The following is a 22,118-nucleotide window of genomic DNA, read 5'->3' as shown; positions in this document are numbered from 1 at the left end:
CGAGCCGCTTGTGTCGCTGGTTGTGTCGCCTCGGCGTGAATATTCGACGATCGACACAACTCGCGACATGAGCTAATCTTGCCAGCCGCAGTTGTGTCGCCTCGCCAATTTTTTTTTTTTTTTTTTTTTCAAATTAAAAATTTTTGCAATTAGATTTTAATCTACTAAAAATGGCTAAAATTATCAAAATACAAAAAATTTATCCAGATTTAACCTACAAAACAAATAAATTCCAAAAATTAAACTAAGAAATGTGAAAATTGTAAAATTGACTAAATATATACTAATATCTAAAATAATAGCTATGAATAAGGGTAAATTATGTGCAAAAATTACTCCTAAATGATGATCTAAAATGCATGCATCAAATTCCCCCATACTCAAACTCTTGCTTGTCCTCAAGCAAAATTTCATTAAAACTCATTTGGAAGGGAATAGAATCAGTCTTTGAAAACTCAAAAATTCACTAATCCAAACTACCAACTTACCTCTAGCCACCAACATTCCAAATTCCCACCAGCAAAAGCACAAAGAATGAAGCAAGCACTCTCAACTATTACAGAATAGCTAAGAATTAACCAATCAACCCAAGCAACAAATACCAACCAACTACAAGAGTCAATTGTGCCAAAACAAACCTAAATGAAATAGATAGCCAATGTGTCTCAAATAGATGGTGAGTAATGTATGGAAGATTATATTGCCAAACCCATATGCAAGCATAAAAGATCTAACTCTACTAATGTAACAAGCATTTTTCAAAGAATCATTAGGTCTTTTTAAGGGTTGTAATGGGGTCTAATAGGGTAAGATTGTGGTTAACAAAGAAAGGGAATGAGGTAAACAAAATATGAGAATAATATTAATCATGAAACTCAAAGTGCATCCTTTTTTTTTTTTTTTTTTTTTTTTTTCAAATATTTTTTTTTATTTTTTTTATTTTTTATAATACTAATTTTTTTTTATCAAGAGGAAAGAAATTCACAATGAATCTTAAGTGCTAACACAATAAAGGGACTACTTTTATAATATATTTTTTTATTTTGTATGTGTCCCTATTTCACGTCACACCCAAAATTACCTTTGGGATATTTTTGTGACTATTTATTTATTTTTTTTTTATCAACTTTTCACAATTACTCTAGCACTTTTCAAGATGTTTCAATCCTCCAAGTTTTTTTTTTTTTTAATTTTTTTTATATATTTTTTTATGCACTTAATTGCTACAATACTATTCTCATAATAGGTGGTAGTGTTTAGGTTTAATGGCTAGGTAAATGATTTGGGTTCCAAAGAAATTAGGGATTTAAGGTTCAAGGGGGTTTGCAAGGGTTAAAATGAAATTAAGGTAGGTTAAGGCTAAATGTGAGGTTTAAAATATGAAGGAATGCCTAAATCATATTCTTATCAAATGCAAGTTAAAAATTTCGCTTTGAAAGATCTAAGATGCTTGTTCTAGGAATGGTGAGACGACAATGACCATTTTCTTTCTTAAAGGCTTATCCAGACACTCAAAACTCAAAATAACTAATCAGAATCTGCATACCTAGATGAATGTATTAATTTTCAGCTATTAAGTAAGAGAAAGAATAATGCTTAAGACTTTGTACCCAGCTGGAACTTTCATTCCACTAACCATCTAAAGACAAGTTGGATTGCTTGAATAAGTGGCTTATGGAATCCAAAGACTGGTTTAAAAATTCAAAAATTTTAAATGAATGAATGAAATGCATGAGTGTAAATGAATAGTCAACCTATATGTAACTAAGTATGCTTAACTAAGTATATATGAAGCTATATGCAAGTGTATGTATGTGAATATGTACAAGTATGAAGTGATGAATGAGTATGTCACTATATGCAAATGAAAAGGAAAAATAATTTTTGCAAAAAATTTACCCTCTCCCCATACTGTAATGAACATTGTCCTCAATGTTAAAAGAGTGCAAGGAATGGGATAATTATGTGCATAAAGAAATGGGATAAAGAAATGGGTAGCTCATATGTGCATAAAGAATTATTACCCTGTTGCATAAGCGATAGCACAACTTGTGTTGAAAGTGACACAAGCTGAGATGAGAATTGTTACCTCATTGAAGTGCAGCCAATTTAATTAGATAAAATTTGGACAGCTGCTGCACTCATTGCAAAAGAAACAGTGCAATGGAATCCATTAAATCAATTAAACTCAAAAAGTTGAAATAGGAAGTTAAGCTCAAAAATGTAACCATCAAGTGTAAATCCGAAGTAGCACATAAAAGCAAGTGAGCAATGTACTAGAGATATAAAAGAAAAATGTATTTTATGAGGAACTAAAAAAAAACAACACAAGCAAAATATTAACTAAACAAGTTAAAAACACTAATGAATTAAGCAACTAAATTTTTTTTTTTTTTTTTTTTATGGGTAGTGGGCTTTTTTTTTTTTTATGCTCATTTGCTTGCAATGCATTGTATCCCATCTGCACAAGGAAATTAGAACAATGTTAAACTCTGAATAAGGAGTATATAAAAAAAAAAATCTTAAATCAAATGAAAGAAAGATTGGGAGTTATGCACAAAAATGCTAAGTTTAGGTCTTTAGCTTGACCATACTTACTCAAAATTTCATGGAGAATGAGAAAGATAGCAAGTTGCTATCTTCTCAATTGGCTCACCAACTGAATAGTGCCTCAACCTTTGCCCATTTACCTTGAAATTACCAGATTTTTCACCAAAAATTTCAACAGCACCATGGGGGAAAACTTTCACAATTTTAAATGGGCCGGACCACCTTGATTTTAATTTTCCTGGAAAAAATTTCAACCTTGAATTGAATAAGAGAACCAAATCTCCTTCTTTAAAGTCCTTTTTCTTGATATGCTTATCATGCCATTTTTTTGTTCTTTCTTTATAGATCCTAGCATTTTCATAAGCATCAAGTCTCAATTCTTCTAATTCATCAAGTTGCAAAAGTCTTCTGTGTCCAGCAGCTTGTAAATCAAAATTGATTGCTCTAATGGCCCAATAAGCTTTGTGTTCTAATTCTACGGGCAAATGGCATGATTTCCCAAAAACTAACCTATAAGGTGTAGTTCCTATGGGGGTTTTAAATGCTGTTCTATATGCCCAAAGAGTGTCATCTAATTTAAGGGACCAATCTTTTCTGGACTTATTGACAGTTTTCTCCAAGATTTGCTTGATTTCTCTATTTGTGATTTCTACTTGGCCATTTGTTTGAGGGTGATATGGTGTGGCAATCCTATGCTTTACCCCATATTTTCTCATCAATTTTTCAAATTGGTGGTTGCAAAATGGCTACCACCATCATCGATTATGGCACGTGGGGCACCAAACTGATCAAAACAAATTTTTGTAAATTTCACCACAACTTTTGCATCATTGGTAGGTGTAGCAATAGCTTCTACCCATTTAGATACATAGTCTACCCCTACCAAGATATATTTATTCCCATAAGAAGATGGAAATGGCCCCATGAAATCAATTCCCCACACATCAAATAATTCAACTTCTAATATGGATTGTTGGGGCATCTCATCTCTTTTGGAAATGTTGCCTACCCTTTGGCACCTATCACACTTGCTTACAAAGTCTCTCACATGTTTAAACATATTAGGCCAATAGAAACCTGAAGTCAAGACTTTTTCAACAGTTTTTGAGACACTAAAATGACCAGCATATTCAGAGGAATGACAATGGTAAATAACATCATGCATTTCTTCCTCTGGTATACATCTCCTAATTATTCCATCATTACATCTCCTAAACAAAAGAGGTTCTTCCCAAGAATAAAATTTAACATCATGTAAGAATCTTTTCTTTTGTCGCTAAGATAAATCAGTGGCAAGACACCACAAGATAAGAAATTCACAATATCAAGAAACCATGGAAGTGCGTAATTCAACACATACAATCGCCATTCATGAAAAATTCATCAATTGGCACAATTTCATCATCTTTATTTTCAGTTTTTATCCTAGAAAGGTGATCAGCCACCACATTCTCAACACCCTTTTTATCTCTTATTTCCAAATCAAATTCTTGAAGTAACAATATCCATCTAATCAACCTAGATTTAGCTTCTTTCTTGCTCATTAAATATTTTATTGCTGCATGATCAGTGAAAACTATTACCTTTGAGTTGACCAAATAAGAACGGAATTTATTGAGTGCAAATACTACCGCAAGGAACTCCTTTTCAGTTGTGGCATAATTAACTTGAGCTTCATCAAGGGTTCGGCTTGCATAGTAAATGGCATAAGGTTTTCTATCTTTTCGCTGGCCAAGGACAGCTCCAACAGCAAACTCACTTGCATCACACATGATTTCGAATGGCAAAGTCCAATCTGGGGGTTGCATGATAGGAGCTGTTGTTAAGGCCGTCTTCAACCTGCAAAAAGAAACCATACAATCTTGATTAAAATCAAATTTAACATCATGATTCAAAAGATTTGTTAAGGGTTTAGCAAGTTTAGAAAAATCCTGAATAAATCGCCGGTAAAACCCGGCATGTCCAAGAAAACTCCGCACTCCTTTGACAGTGGTTGGAGGGGGCATTTTTTCAATAATTTCTATTTTAGCTCTATCCACTTCAATTCCCCTTTTTGAGATTAAATGCCCTAAAACGATTCCCTCTTGGACCATAAAGTGGCATTTCTCCCAATTCAACACCAGATCATTATCAGCATATCTCTGCAAAATTTTAGACAAATTAGTCAAGCATGAATCAAAATTAGTGCCATATACTGAAAAGTCATCCATGAAGACCTCCATAATTTCTTCAATAAAATCCGAGAAAATGGCCATCATGCACCTTTGAAATGTGCCAGGCGCATTACACAATCCGAATGGCATCCTTCGATAGGCAAAGGTGCCATAGGGACAGGTAAAGGTAGTTTTTTCTTGGTCATCAGGATGTATTGGAATTTGAAAGAAACCAGAATATCCATCTAAGTAACAAAAGAATGAATGCTTGGCTAATCTTTCTAACATTTGATCCATAAAAGGAAGGGGAAAATGGTCTTTTCTTGTAGCATTGTTCAACTTCCTATAGTCTATGCACATTCTCCAACCTGTAACAGTTCTAGTGGGTATCAATTCATTATTTTCATTTTTAACAACTCACCCCACCTTTCTTTGGTACAACATGCACAGACTAACCCACTCACCGTCGTAAATAGGTAAATAATTCCAGCAGCTAGTAATTTTAGGATTTCCTTTTCACAACATCCTTCATTGTAGGATTCAATCTTCTTTGGTGTTCAATGGAAGGTTTACTATTTGGCTCAAGGAAAATCCTATGCATACAAACCGTTGGACTAATTCCTTTATATCATCAATTGCATAACCCAAAACTCTTCTATATTCTCTCAAAACTCTCAACAATTTGTCAATCTCAATATTAGTCAATGATGCATTAATTATAACAGGATATGTTTCATTTGGTCCAAGAAAAGCATACCTGAGGTTGGAAGGAAGAGGTTTAAGATCTACCTTTGGGGCATCCTCTACCTTTAATGATGGTGGTTTGATCTCCAGATTTTGTACTCCTTCAAGTTGAAAAATTGTGGCTTCAGGATGTGGTGGAGAGCTTTCCAAGTATTGCGCAAAAATAGCCATGTTGTGATTATCATCATCAATGCTCCCACCATGGACTAAGCAATTTTCAAGTGGGTCTTGTGGGTAGCTTTTTCTGAAATGCTCTTGAACAATCTCATCAATAATGTCTACCCGCAAACAAGACTCAACTTCTTCATGTTTCCTTTTCATGGCTGGATTGATGTTGAATATCATTTGATCATCTCCCACTCTAAGTGTCAATTGCTCACCCTTTACATCAATTAATGCACCAGCTGTTGCCAAAAAGGGTCTTCCCAATAAGATAGGAACTTTTGTGTCTTCTTCCATATCCAAAATGACAAAGTCCACCGGAATGTAGAATTTCCCCACCTTGATAGGCCCATTTTCAAGAATGCCTTCCGGATACTTAATTGAACGGTCAGCTAATGAAAGATACATGTTTGTGGGCTTCAATTCTCCCATATTCAACTTCTCATATATTGAAAGAGGCATTAGGCTGACGCTAGCTCCAAGGTCACATAAGGCATTTGCCACACAATTATCACCAATATGACAAGGAATGGAAAACACACCCGGATCTTTGAGTTTGGGAGGTAACTTTTTCTGAATTATAGCACTGCATTGCTCTCCCAAGTTAATGGTGTCATAATCTTCTAGCCTTCTCTTGTTGGAAAGAATTTCCTTCAAAAACTTGGCATAACTCGGCATTTGGGATAGTGCCTCAGTGAATGGCACATTGATATACAACTTCTTTAGCACTTCAAGGAATTTGCCAAATTGTTTGTCTAGCTTGTGCTTGATGAATCTTTGAGGGTAGGGAAGGGTGGGTTTGTAAGGTTCTGTGGGATGTATGGTTTCTCCCTCATCTTGCTCACTTTTGCTTTCTTCTTCTTTTTCATTTTTCTTGCTCTCAACTGAATTTTCTTCTTTTGTGCTCTCTTTTTCTTCTCTCTTGTTTTCACTCTCTTGACCAACTTTTTTACCACTTCTTAAGGTTACAACCTTACATTGTTCATGAGGGTTTTGTGGTTGGCTAGGTAGTTTCCCATAGGAATTGCTTCCTGATGAGCTTGCTTGTTGCGCCAATTGAGTCTCCAACATGCGGTTGTGGACTTGTAATTGATCCATGGTTTGTCTCATGTGTTGCATTTCTTCCTCCAATTTGCTATTCATCTTGCTTTGTTCAGCAAAAAATTTCTCCATCATGTTCTCCAAAGATGGCTTCGGTTCATGGGATGGAAGGGATTGTTGTGCTCTTGCTTGATATCCAGGTGGTGGCTGCCTTGTGGGCTGAAATTGAGGCTGAAATTGAGGCTTGTTCTGCTGCATAAACTGCTGGTTATGAGCATAATTTGAGCTTTGGCCTTGTTGAGCAAAAGTTGCTTGTGGTCTCCATGTTGAGTTGTTCACATTAGAGTAAGAATTTCCCATAGGTTTTTGTTGATAACCTCCTGCATAAGCAGCTTGCTCCTGCAAATAATCATCACCATAAGAAGAGTAATCAACTCCACAACTTTGAGTTCCATCTGTGAAGGCAACTTGTTGCATAGTTGTAGGAGTTGAGGTTGGCAAAAATCACTAAGAAGCTGAGTCAACTGATCAAATCTTGCATTCATGTAGTTAACTGAGTCAAGTTCATAGATCCCAGCTTTCTTTGGCTCAAGTGCTCTAGGATTTCCCCATAAATGGGTATTATGAGCAATTTTCTCTAATAGATCATAGCATTCTTCACTTGTCATTCTCATGAAATCTCCTCCTGCTTGTGAATCAATTGTGTTTCTTATGGTCGAGTAACTCGTGTAGAAATTCTGAACAATCATCCATTTGGGTATTTCATGATGAGGACATTGCCTTTCAAGCTCCTTAAATCTCATCCAAGATTCATACAAAGTTTCATCATCCCTTGGTTTAAAAGCTACCATCAAATTCCTCAAATGAGTAGTTTTCCCAGGTGGGAAAAATTGAGATAGAAAAGCTTGAGATAGCTGCTCCCAAGTAGCTATAATAGCTTGTGGGAGTGAGTCATACCACTCCAATGTCGAATCCCAGAGAAAATGGAAATAAGGTGAGTGAATAACTTCATCCAAACTCTGTGTTGTCTTTGTGTACCACATATCATCAAAAATTTCTTCAAATGAGAATGAGGATTTTCAAGTGGGCTACCTCCAAATTGTGAATTCAACCATTTGAATAAGACCGCTTTTAATTCAAATTGATTAGCTCCAATAATAGGTCCATTATCTCTCACATCAAGACATCTAGGAAAAGCATAATCTAACATGGATCTTCTTTGAGGATCATTTTGATTAACAACAAAGATTTTGCCCGCTTTGCTCGCTTCCTCCATTATCTCCTCCAATAGCTCTATTTTGATTCTCCATATTTTCTATTGTCTCCTCTTGCTCAAATATTTGTTGTTCTTCTTTTTCGCTTCTTTTCTTCTTTTGTATTCCTTTTGTTGGCTCGTGTAATTTTTCAATTTCGTGATTGAACAACAATTGATGTCACTTGTGCTTTTCGATCGCCTCATAAACAAGAAAAGTACCGAAAACACAAGGAACAATAGTGAAAATAAAAGAAAATAAAAATTCTAATTAGCTTAAAACAATTAAAATCCAACTTAAAAACAAACAATTCCCCGGCAACGGCGCCAAAAACTTGATACGGTGTGTCCGCAAGTGCACGGGTCACAGTAGTATAGTTTTAAAAATTGATATCGATCCCACAGGGAATTGTGCTTAAATTGGAAATAAAAGTATAAGCTAATTAGAATGACAAAAATTAAAAGATATTAAAAATAAAATCTAAAAATTAAAATTAAGACAAAAATTAAAGATGTAAAATGAAATTTGGAATTAAAATTGGTATTTGAGGAATTAAAACTAGATCAATCAATTAACTAAAATTAATTAAACTAGATTACCAAAAATTAATTTGAAATTTCTATTTATGAAATTAAGAAGAATTAAATCTAAAAAAAAAAATAAAGTAATTCTAGATATTGGATTTAAATTGGAATTAAATTTAAATTGGATTTAAATTGAAATTGCTATTTATGAGGTTTGGAGAATTTATATCTAATTTCAATGAAAAATAAATTGATTCTAGAGATTGATTTTCAATATTGTTTGCATGTGATTTTTCCTAATTTAGCCAAACACATGAGAATTGCAATTTTGAGGGAAATCAATTCTTAAATTTTGAAACCTTTTCAAGCATCTCAAAATTGGTTTTCATTAAATCAAACCCTGCTTTCACGGTATTTCAAATCTAACAAAACCCAATTAATGCTCTAATTGATTTTTGGAAAGTTCCCCTTAATCTTCTTAGCTTATTTCTAACACCAAGAAAATAAAGTTTATTGCAAGATTATCTATCCCCAATATTCACTTTTCAGTCCATCTATTAAGGATTAAAACTTAACTCAATGAGGGCCCATTCATCAAGCAAGGAAATAAGCACACAAGCAATAAATCAAAATATAACAATCTTCATTTAAATGGCTAAATCAGTTCAAAACCACAAAACAAATCAATATTTACAAACCCATCTCTAGAATCTCAATAAACTACTCACAAATCATTGTTTAAAGACAAACCCAAATGAAGAAATGAAGAAATAATGGAAATGTAAGCTAAAAGGGGTAGAAAAACCCAGCAAATTTGCAGCAGATTCTGCTGCACAAAAGTGCAGAAAACGTGATCTGCAGCTGCTGGAAAAAGATGCAGAAGATGCTCCTCCCTTTCCCTCTTTCTATCTTCCTAAAAATGCCTCCCTTGCTCTCTATGAAAAGAAAGTGATAAAGGGCACTTTATATAGGCAAGGGGACTGTTCTAGAATGGGTAAAAGGGGGAAGGATCCAGAGAAAGTGAGGTAAAAGGTCGGAGTAACGGAAATGCCACGTCAAAAATTTTCCAGTAAAAACGACATAAGCCGAGTCAGTTGTGTCGCGGGTTGTGTCGCTCTCGGCGTGAATATCTGACGATCGACACAACCTGCGACATGAGCTAATTCGGTTGTGCTGCAGGTTGTGTCGCTCTCGGCCAATTTTTTTTTTTTTTTTTTTTTTTTTTCAACTTCAAAATTTTTGCAATTCGATTTTAATCTCCTCCAAATGGCTACTCTGATCAAAATACATCAAATTTCTCCAGATTTAACCTACAAAACAAATAAATTCCAAAAATTAAACTAAGAAATGTGAAAATTGTAAAATTGACTAAATATATACTAATATCTAAAATAATAGCTATGAATAAGGGTAAATTATGTGCAAAAATTACTCCTAAATGATGATCTAAAATGCATGCATCAGGTAGTTGTAACTAATTAGAAATTTTAACCCTTTAGGAGACTAGAGTTAGAATCTAATGTAAATTGTTATTAATATTTTATTTATTTTATTTTATTTTCTTTAATTTTTTTATTTTTTATTACAAATAAAATTGGTAAGTAGCCCTAAGGTAAGTACCAAAGAGGGTATTTGCGTGGAGCTAAACGGGAGTAAGCCAGGGATATCATTGCCATACTAGAAGAGAAAACTATTTTTTAAGGGTAACTTACCCCAATAGCAACTGCATTTACCAACAGGTAAGTAGTTCTAAACTCCTTGAATAACCATTGGCATGAAATTGTAGTAATAATAGAATTTTTATTTGGTAAATTAAAATTAACTTTGTTTTTAATTTAACTGACTTTTGCATGTAATTAATTTAAATAAATACTTTGTAAATTAAAATTAATCCTGTTTGTAAATTAAACTAACATTGGCATGTAAAATAAATTTAATTTAACACTTGGTAATTGTAAAATAAATTTGCATGTTAGAAATCTTTATTAGGTTGTGATTATTTGGGCCTTATGTGATATTAGAATAAATTACACATGTACATAATTAACTTAGTTCAATTATCCTTAGGCTAACTTAGTGAAAATTAATTAATTAGGTTAAATAGAAACGTAAGGTTATTTGGAATTGAATTTATTTGTAAATTAAATTCTCAATAATAAATTACTTTTAATCATCTGGTAAATATTATTTAAATAATTAGCAACCCCATAGATAGGAATTACTTGTGCATGAAAATTGTGTGTAAACAACAATTCTTTTGTGAATTACTTGCGTGTGTAGGATTAGAATTGCATTTTTTAGGATGAAGTTTAATAAAGGAATAATAAACAAGACTTTTAGAAACATTAGTAGAGGACTGACACTCGAATTAACGAGGTTAGACCAGGCGTAAGGGGTGCCTAACGCCTTCCCTTTATATACCCACTATCCCGAACCTAGACATTGGGCTATGGTAATGATGGTTGTGAAAACTCTACAAGGAGTAAGTTGCCATCCATGACCCTCGAAAGAAACACTGAATATATCCCGGTTATTACCCAAGTGGCGACTCCTGTCTATCTGTGCCTTCGTGGCATAAATCCTTAATACCGTGGTAGTACTATGGGGAGACGGTAATTACGAGTAGTTTGATTCTATTAAGATTGTATAAAGTGCATGTCTAGGAAATGTTGTCTAAGGAGGTGGTACTTAAGTAAGACCATTGTGACTCTACCATCTTTCCTAGGCATTACCTGGTGTATTTTATATAATTCTAATGGATGATATTTTGCCTCACGCCCCCCTCCTACAGTTTGGCGACTCCACTGGGGACTAAATGGATAGTTACTCTAACATGTTTCTATTAATCTAATATTATTCCTCTGTTAAACTTTTTGCATTGCACTATACTATCACACGGATCACCCTTACCCTTTTTAGCCCCGTTAGTACTAGCCAAGGAAACCATAGTTCTACTCGAGCTATGACAAATTGGTAAATGCTAGCACCCCATGCCCGTACCTTCAAGTATATAAAAGAGCCGCAGCTCTGGCCGTTGTACTTAACGGACAAGCTCTCGCATGGGTGACCATTTTCCTACCCGATGAAGCCTATGAGCCATAGATTTCAGCCCTAGGTACCCCGTAGATTTTTTTTGTGCTGGATTTATAACCTTACTTTTCAAACCATAAGTTCTAATGGTAGTTGAGATGAACCTAGGCCTATGCATAAATCCAATGTGTGTATAGGCCCAAGTCCATTTCAAAACCCGTGTTAAGCAAGAGGATGCTTACTTATGGTTACACTTTAAGGATATAAATCCTTTGTTTGTGAGGGAAGGATCACCCTGGACCACCCTTTGTTGGTTTTTCCAGTGTACCATAGCCTAAGATAGAATTTTTTCTTACCCTACGCATGAGAGTTGAAGGTATAAGAGGGCGAAGATTCAGTTCTAGAGATTTTTTTATTCTTTTCGATTTTGATTCAGTCTTTGGTTCGATTTTAGTTCAGTTTTTATAGTCTAGTTGTGGTTCAATTTTGGTTCTATTGGTATGGTTCGGTTTTGGTTTTATAAAAGTAAAGGCAAAAAAAAAAAGAAAAAAAATGGAAAAAATGATCCATTCATGCATTGCATTCATGTACATAGCATGCTTAGGTTAACCCTTAAATCCTATTTTTTTTTTTAGCAAACATAGCCTCAAAACACACCAAAGAGACTTCCAATAAGGTCACTTGGGTTAGGGAAGGGAAGAGACTAGTAAGAATTTCACTTGCACTACTTAAGATGGAAGAAACTATGGTTGTGCTTGCTTGATGAAATATTGAACGCCAAGATGTTTGAGCTAGATGAGAAAATTGTGGTCAACTTTAGAAAGAGGCCCCGAGGTAGGCTAATTAAGTGGCATTAAAGTTATTGAGGTTCAAATTGTGTCTCACACCCCAAGAAGATTTTTCCAATTCAACCAACCCTTATCCGAAGTTTTGGAGCGTCTCAAAGCTTAGGACCTCCTATAGCTCTTAGCACCCAGACCACTACCAAATCCACTCCCACCTAGCTATGATATCAACCAATGTTACCGGTTCTACTAAGCCCACAGTTATGACACCGACTGATGCTTTCAACTTAAGCATGATATCTAAGACCTAATTGATGCCAAAAGGATAATTGACCCAGAAAATCAACCAAAAAGCCCCATGCCTAACCAAAATTTCCACCTACACTAGGTCTTTACATGATCTCCATCACCCTAAATAACCCTAATAGAATTATTGACTTTATTCAACCCATCCAAAAGCCCAATGAACCTATCCAACCCATCCAAAAGCCCAATGAACCTCAGCCTATAATGGTTGTTGACATTTATGATAATTCTAGCTATGATGAGGGTCCTTTAGATGTCTGGACTAATTCTGATGAGGAGATAGTTGCATTATAACTAGATGGTTCAGTTCCACTAGTGTCTAATTTTCAAGTTATTGGGATCTATGAAAACTAAATGGATCTAAAAGTGGTTACTATGAAGAAAGGGATGAAGTTTTTTCTTAGCATAGGCCTAGGAAAAAGTATAGATGGTCTGGTGACTTTTCTTGAGATGAAGGCACAGATCACGAGTCATGGTTTGGGCTATGAGCCAACAGAAGAGGAAAAAGAGCCAAAGCCTCCTAAGTTCTTGAAAGAGGGGGCAATTACATTGACATATGATTAGGGGTTACCACATGTGAAAGAATTAGAGCAGAAAATTAGCACCATTGATCTAAAGACTACATGAAAGCTAAGCACTTAAAGCTACACCCCTAAGTTTGAATCTGTTTTTTGTAATGCTCACAGTAGTGATACGAATGTTTCCATTTCTAATATACTTAATGCTGATTTTAAAGCGAAGATCAATAACATGACCAGTCCTTTTACTTACTTGTTTGATGTTTATTCTAATGGGCATATGCATGGCATCCATGATCATTTAGAATATATTTTTGTTAATGCATCAAAATCAATATCTATTAATTTGGGTACACCAAATAATCCTAAAGACATTAAGTTAGTTGAAGATTTAACCCAAGAAGAAAGAGATAAATTTATAGCCTTATTAACAAAGTACCAAGAAGCACATGCCTCGAGCTTAAAATCAGATGGTCGATTCCCAAGCCACGCTGGTGTCCCCATAGGAAAAGAGTGATCAAAAGTTGACTTAGCTAGTTATCCTAATGAAGAGTAAAATTTCATGCTATGAAGGATTAGTAATAGCACATGTGGACCTAGAGTGAGAAGGAAAATGATATGAGACATAAGGAGGTTTCTGGAAGGGAGAGAATACTCGCAATCAACCAATAAAAGAGATAGAGCAACAATTCATAGATTAGCCACTCAGCTTACTTTAGCTGAGGGGCAATTCTACAAACTCTCATGTGTGATAGAAAAATAAGCTGAGCAAATAATGAAAGAAGTACATGTAGGAATGTGTGGTTCCCATATGAATGGAAAGGTTCTAGTTGGAAAAAAAAATATTCGAAACATATAAGGATTGGCCTGAAAAACTCCTTTATGTTTTTTAAGGTTATCGTAGTACTACGAGGACATCCACGAGGGTAACCCTATTCTCTTTAGTGTATGGGACTAAAGGTCAGATCCTTAAGAGTGATACTAAAAGCTAAGATCCTAGAAAATGAGTGGGCCTAGAAGAGATATGAAAAACTAGCTTTGATTGATGAAAAGAGGATGTGAGCCTTGTATCATATGCAGGCTTATCAGAGGAAGGTGAAGCCAAGAAAAATCAAAGAGGGAGACATGGTTTTGAAACAAGCTCGGGCCGTCCCTTTTGATTTAAGAGGAAAGTTTAACCCAAGCTAGGATGGCCCATACATAGTCAAAAAGATCTTGCTATGTTAACAATATCAGACTTGGATGGGAATGAATTTTAAAAACCAGTCAATTTAGACAGGCTCAAATGGTACTTTGTGTGAGATAGGCTCGCTAGGCTAAAAACCTACAAAAGGCGATCTAGGCAAAAGTAAGGGCAAAAAAAAAAAATTGCTAGATTGAAAATCTGCAAAAGGTGGTCTAGGCAAAAGGAGAGATGAGAGAAGATTTGGATGGAAAACTTGAAAAGGTCATTCAGCAGGTTATAAAGCTTATTTCTAATTTTGGAAGGTTGAAAATTTAGTAAAATAAATGTAAGAGGGAGTAATAGTGTACCTGAATAAATAAAGAATTATTGCATTAACTAGGAATATGTTCTATTTAATTATGATTGTGAATGTTTGTGTCTTGAGGGATACATCAAATGATTAAGTAATTGAATTGTATTGTTTTGATTTAATCTATGTCTTCTGAGTATGACAAGATAGGTGCTTGATATGAATGCCCTGACAATTGTCCAATTTCAAAAAAAAAAAGAAAAAAAAAACTCGTTAGTTGGAAAACTCAAAGGGGCCGCTTAGACAAAAGTTAGAGCAAGCCTGCTGAGATGAAAACCTAAAAGGGCATTTCAGGTAAAAGTTAGGGCACAAAGAATTGAGTTTATGGAAGAGAAAGGAGTCAAGGCAGAACAAGATTTTGAAATGGCTTTAGAATAATGAACCATGGGGGGAAATAAGAAAAAAGAAAAATCAGAGAGAAATTGTATTGTGACTTTAAGGAAGTCTTTTTTGGTGAACAATTCTTCTCAAAAAATTTGAGATTATAAGAAAGTTTTTGCAAAAAGAGGTCCCCCAGAGGACTAAGTTTTTTTAGAATCTCTAGTAAAATCAGCATGCCCATGATAGGAAGTAGCATACAAGAAGCACAAAAATCACAAAAAGAGTTTTGAGACCCAGTCATCTCAATTTTTTTAAATCATGAAATAGATATTTTTTGGTAAGTCCTTAGACGTTGTTTATAGCACATGGCATAGTTGTGTAAGGCGTAGAAGAACACGCATCAACATGTCACCTGTAGGTGTGTAAGGTGTAGAAGAACATGCATCATCACAGTTTCAAGTGTCAAACTACGAAGGGATCTGATTCTTCCTCAGGATAGTGAGGGGGATACGTAGGTAGTTTAGGACCGCGGTCCTAAATACGAACCCAACACATTTCATGACAGATGTTTTTTAGTAAGTCCTTAGACATTGTTTAGGGCATATGCATAGTTGTGTAAGGCATAGAAGAACACGCATCAACATGTCAGCTGTAGGTGTGTAAGGTGTAGAAGAACATGCATCACCACAGTTTCAAGTGTCGAACTACGAGTGGGTCTGATTCTTCCTCAGGATAGCGAGGGGGATACGTAGATAGTTTAGGACTATGGTCCTAAATACGAATCCACAACATTTCAAATTACACAGTTGCCATTGTCATGAAACCGTAGCTAGTCTCATGACACAGAGTGTATCGACAGAGCAAGATGCATTCAATTTTCACATGACACAGTTATTACTGTTATGAGACCGTAGCTAGTCTCATGATGCAGAGTGTATCGACAGAGCAAGATACACTCATTTTTCACATGACACAATTATTACTATTATGAGACCGTAGCTAGTCTCATAACATAGAGTATGTCGACCGAGCAAGATATACTTAATCCTCATAGCTAATATTTCATAGTTATTAGAAATTTGAGTTTCACTTTGACGAAACTTGAGCAATACTTTCGCATTGATTTCAACTTTCGCCAAAGTGGGGGGCAAACTGTAGACCCTTATTTTGTGATGAGTATGTGCATTGAGGTCGTGGAAAACCCGATGATGAAAAATTGTATGACTGTAAGATATAATTAAAGGCATGGAACTGGATTATTAATTCTGTGACATGATTTTGAAAAAAAAAATAATATGCTTTTTGGGAAATTAATTTAATTTAAAAAAAAATTGTTTTGTTTAAATTTAATGTGGGTAGTTATTAAATGGACCTAATTGAGTTTAATTGGGCGCCATGGGTCTAAGAAAGCCTAGTTAGGAATTTTAAATAGGACCCATTTAATTTATTTTTTGAAAATTAAAATAAGAAAATATATTTTTCTCTATCCCTCTCCTATACAAACTCTCTCTCCCCCATTGGCCCAACTCTCTTTCTCACTCCCTATTGGTGCCACCCCCTTTCCCTCTCTTCCTATTGGTTGGAACATCTCACCCATATCCTAGTCTCACCCAATTTTCTCAATCTCAATTGTTTAAGTTATCTGAACCTTATCACCCTAGGACTCCAAATCCTACCACACCTCTTCCTCACTTTCTATTGGTGCCTTCTCCTTTCTTTTTCTTCCTATTGATTGAAACACCTCATCCATATTTCAGTCTCACCTAAATTCTGCAATTCTAGTTGTTTAAGTTATCTGAACTTTATCACTCTAGGACTCCAAATACTATCACACCTCTCTCCCAAAATCCTATAAATACCCCCACTGAAAAAAAAAGGGAGGAGAAAAAAAAAGAGAGGGGGAGGAGAAGACAAAAAAAAAAAAAAATTAAAGAGAGGAATAGCCAAAATTCTTTTAGTTCTTCTTTCTTTCTAGCGATATTTCTTAAATGTTAGTTCTTTTATTTTCTTTTCAAGATCTATGCCATGTAATGTTTAATTCTATGTTCCTTATTTTTAATTTATTTTATATGTTCATATAGATCATGTAATCATATTTAATTTGAGGGGATATACAACTCTGCACATGTTCAGTTTTCTGTTTCTCGTATTTTTATTATTTTTCGTTATTTTCTGAATTTGTAAAAAATTTGTAAAAATTATATTCATATTCTACACGAAATTCTATTAATTTTAGGCTCAATAATCACTAAAAAAGCTTTAATATTTTATAAGTTATGGCTGTTTGAAGTTAGGATTCTTATAAAATCCGATTTGCAGGATATCCAAATTGTGGAGCCCATATCTCCCTTGTTTCTTAATATTTTTGTGTAAATCTAGTGTCTAAAATTAATTTCAGAATCTTATGAACCTTTTTCAATTGGTTTTGCATTCATATCTATTGTAGTTAATGAGTTATGAATTTTACAAAAATGTAGTATGATTCTATCACTTAGAAAAGTTACGATTTATGTAGACCATTCAATTATGGTTTTGTTTGATTTATAAATTTTATGATCTTGTATGATATGTAGGCTGTCTTCTGTAATTTTTTTATGATTTTTAGGCATGTCTAACTATTTTTTAAAAAATCGGATTTCTTGCTACTGTCAATCTGTCAGAGTTTGGAAATTATATATTTATGCATGTTCTTGTATTTTCTTGGGTTTTAATTGATATTTGATCTATTTTTCTGTGTTCTTTTAATTCAACAAGTGTTATGAAGTGTTTGGATCATGTTAGAAGACTTAGACCATTAGGTAGTTGTAACTAATTAGAAATTTTAACCCTTTAGGATACTAGGGTTAGAATTCAATGTAAATTGTTATTAATATTTTCTTTATTTCTTTTATTTTCTTTAGTTTTTTTATTTTTTATTACAAATAAAATTGGTAAGTAGTCCTATGGTAAGTACCAAAGAGGGCATTTGCGTGGAGCTTATGTAAAGCTAAACAGGAGTAAGCCAGGGATATCATTGTCATACTAGAAGAGAAAACCCTTTTTTAAGGGTAACTTACCCCAATAGCAACTGCATTTACCAACAGGTAAGTAGCTCTAAACTCCTCGAATAACCATTGGCATGAAATTTTAGTAATAATAGAATTTTTATTTGGTAAATTAAAATTAACTTTGTTTTTAATTTAACTAACTTTTGCATGTAATTAATTTAAATAAATACTTTGTAAATTAAAATTAATCTTGTTTGTAAATTAAACTAACATTGGCGTATAAAATAAATTTAATTTAACACTTGGTAATTGTAAAATAAATTTGCATGTTAGAAATCTTTATTATATTATGATTGTTTGGGTCTTATGTGATATTAGATAAATTACACATGTACATAATTAACTTAGTTCAATTATCCTTAGGGTAACTTGATGAAAATTAATTAATTAGATTAAATAGAAATATAAGGTTATTTGGAATTTAATTTGTTTGTAAATTAAATTCTCAATAATAAATTAATTTTTGTCATCTGGTAAATATTATTTAAATAATTAGTAACTCCATAGATAGAAATTACTAGTGCATGAAAATTGTGTGTAAACAACAATCCTTTTGTGAATTACTTGCGTGTGTAGGATTAGGATTGCATTTTTTAGGATGAAGTTTAATAAAAGAATAATAAACAAGACTTTTAGAAACATTAGTAGAGAACTGACACTCGAATTAACGAGATTAGACCATGCGTAAGGGGTGCCTAACACCTTCCCCTACCTACCCACTATCCTGAACCTAGACATTGGCTATGGTAATGACGATTGTGGAAACTCTGTAAGGAGTAAGTTGCCATCCATGACCCTCGAAAGAAACACTGAATATGTCCTGGTTATTACCCGGGTGGCGACTCCTGTCTATCTATGCATTCGTCGCATAAATCCTTAATACCGTGGTAGTGTTATGGGAAGATGGTACTTACCAGTAGTTTAATTCTATTAGGATTGTATAAAGTGCATGTTTAGGAAATATTGTCTAAGGATGTGGTATATTTTATATAATTTTAATGGATGATATTTCGCCTCACGCCCCCCTCTTACACAAACACTTCCTCATAACAAGGCCTAATTTCATTTTGCTTATGGACTACCATTTTTGAACAGAAACTAATAGAAATAGCTCGTTGGTGAGTGTATGTACTGTAGACTCCATTTTATATATCATCCAAAGTATTACATTAACTGCAATCTCAACTGCTTGATCTTGGAGCATGTATCACATTATAACAAGGTTAAGAAGTTTGGATTTGTGTTTTTATTGGAGGAATAATGATGACATGGAATCATTGGATGTCTTGAGATATTGCCGGCATAGTGTAATAAACACAAATGTGCACAGGGGACATAATCATAAGGAAAAACATAAAATAGTACTTCTCTTGTTATATCACATCATAACAAGGTTAATTTTATGAGCAATGGAGCAGTGCAAGCTGCAGCTTCTGCTCCTTGTTCGCTTCAACAAATGACTTGTGGAACAATTTTGAGAGAACAAGAGATTCGGGAGATTCTACTAGCTCTGTTAGTTCCCTTACATTCTTGAAAATTGCTTTCACACTCATTTCCTTCATAGTATTTGAGACTTCAAAATCAAATGAAAACTTAAGCCTTGGAATCCAAAAATGATAAAGCTCCTCAATTGTGACTCAAAATGGTTATTCAACATATCATGGGATTAGTTCTGAATTCCTCAACAAGATTTCGCAAGCCATCTCTTGCTTTCAGAAGAAAGAAATATAGCGAAAATTTCCTGTTGTCTTGTATTGAATCTCGATCTTTTAGCCAAAGGAAGATTTACCCTGAGTGTAAGGTACTGTTCATAGTTTTTCTTTTGTTTCCTTCTGATCTGCACTGCAGACATGGTATAACGTTGCACAAGAATCAAATAAAATAATACATTATAGACCATGAAAATCAAATAAAACCTTGCCTTGAATGATACATTATTATGAGGATTTAAGAGTAATTGAAATAATAAAAACAATAATATTAATTATGACATTAGCATAAAGACGGGTAGTCCAGCTCTAGCCTAGCTTGTAAGATAGCCTTTCTTTCTTTCACAAATCACTATTGCCAAATCCAAATCAATTAAATAATATTTATCACCGATGCGGAAGTCGTTCCATTTTAGAACTGCACATTCTCGCTTCTTTAGTTTCGATAAGAAATCTATCCACTCGCCCAGACTGACATCACATCACATTTCTACGTCCAACAAGATTCCCTGACCGTCAAATTGCAATGGCGGTCGCCGTCCGTGGCAGCCGAGGAGTTGGAGGATCTGATTACTTATCGGATTTTAGTCTCCGCCATGTTCACTCTTCTGTTCCTCGCTGCTCTCTCCGTCCTCCTCACCACCCACCCAGTGCCAGTTTTGAGGCAACTTGAGATTTGAGAATCTTAAACTGCAGAAGTTTTACTTTCAGAATCAGGCAGAGAATGCTACAAAGGATGCAAGTAATATGAAGTTCAGGAATCCCAAATACTTGTCAATGCTGAATCATCTTCGGTTTTATCCGCCAGAGATCTATCCAAAGTTGCATAAGACTTTGTTTTTTGATAATGATGTCGTGGTTCAAAAGGAATTCACAGGCTTGTGGAGGATTGATTTGGATGGAAAGGTGAATGGGGCTGTTGAGACCTGTTTTGGGTCATTTCATCGCTATGCTGGTATTTGAACTTCTCACATCCTTTAATTAAGGAGCGGTTTAATCCAAAGGCGAGTGCTTGGGCTTATGGAATGGATATATTTGATCTTCAGAGCTTGGAGACGTGAAAAGTGCACTGAACAGCATCATTACTGGCAGAGCTTGGTATGTATCTGTGCTTCCTTTTTAATTCCTCTGTGTTTTGTTGTTAACGTAGCTGCTGATTTATCAGAAATTTATAGAATGTCTTGCTTTTAATGGCTAAATAAAAGTAATCTACGCAGGAAATTGTTTATTATGAAAATGTTAATGAATTAATTACATTTTTAGGCTGTGATGGAGAGATTAGTTCAATTAATTTTGTGCATATTTTTTTTATAAGAATGAGGATCGCAATCTATGGAAATTGGGTCTGTTCCACCTGGCTTGATCACCTTTTACTCAACAATAAAATCATTGGACAAATCTTGGCATATGCTTGGTCTTGGGTGCAATCCAAGTATTAGCATGGATGAGATCAATCAGTGCAGCTGTCGTTCGTTACAATGGAAACATGAAACCTTGGCTTGACATCGCCATGAATCAATACAAGAATCTCTGGACTAAATGTGTGGACAATGATATGGAATTTGTTCAGACGTGCAATTTTGGTCTTCAGTTGAATACCACTCGTGCTGCTTTATTGTCAAGGCACACAATGAAGAGTTGTAAGTGTTCATACTGGGTTACTCATATTGTAACTTTCAAATTATATTAAACCAAAATGGTTATGTACAGAAATGATTCTTTTGACTGAAATTTTTTCTACCCTAAAATGCAATGAGACAAATTTTGTTAGTCATGAAAGAATTCTGACCAATTTTGGCACTTTAACATTATCTCTAACACTGCTGTTATCATGGGTTCTTTGTCCAAATGTGAATGATCACTGAGAAATGCCTTCTTAGTAACTAATCCATTGATTTGGACATTGCAAAACAGATTTCAATGGCAAGTTTCTCCAAAAAAGGTGGTTTATATGATAACAAACTCTGTTGAAACATAATTATCAAGTTTTCCAGAGTGAAGTCGATTCTAGTCTGATAAAGCGTTAGTGAATTGTGAGAGTGGGTACTGGAGGCAAACTTGAATGAAATCCAGAAACTGTGACTGTTCTTTGAAAAGTGAGTTATGTGATCCCATAAAATATTGATGTCTCAGCCTCCAGTGATCTGCTTCAAAAGTAACCTCATTTAAAGCTTCCTATTCTGAACGTTGCTTGTAAATTTCTTATGAATTATGAAAGCAGCAGCAATGCTATGCTATATATATATATATAATTTTTTTTTTTATGGAAATGAAAATATATGAATGTTATAGCTTTATTAGATTGAATTGAGTGTAAGAGGGGTTTCTGTCCTCCTCTCTCTAACTTGTTAGGGAGAAAATTTTCTTTGTATTTTTATTTCTTCTCTGGGAGCGTCCGTCTCCTCATTTCTGCAGTGTTAGCGGCCTCCTCCTTTTTTTG

The 22,118-nt window shown here is 34.4% G+C and overlaps 1 non-coding gene and 1 pseudogene across 1 annotated transcript; both read left to right on the top strand.

Moving 5' to 3' along the window:
• Nucleotides 1-7,409: 7,409 nt before the first annotated feature.
• On the top strand, nt 7,410-7,516 carry LOC131175133 (small nucleolar RNA R71). The gene has a single exon (XR_009145294.1). It is a non-coding gene; the product is annotated as a small nucleolar RNA R71 (small nucleolar RNA).
• A 12,113-nt stretch (nt 7,517-19,629) lies between these two features.
• On the top strand, nt 19,630-21,709 carry LOC131174691 (probable galacturonosyltransferase 9; annotated as a pseudogene).
• Nucleotides 21,710-22,118: the final 409 nt, after the last annotated feature.

The sequence above is a fragment of the Hevea brasiliensis genome, chromosome 16, assembly GCF_030052815.1.
Source record: "Hevea brasiliensis isolate MT/VB/25A 57/8 chromosome 16, ASM3005281v1, whole genome shotgun sequence".
NCBI lineage: Eukaryota > Viridiplantae > Streptophyta > Magnoliopsida > Malpighiales > Euphorbiaceae > Hevea > Hevea brasiliensis.
The sequence above is the reverse complement of the archived record's forward strand: the minus strand, read 5'-3'. Positions and strand labels throughout refer to the sequence as shown.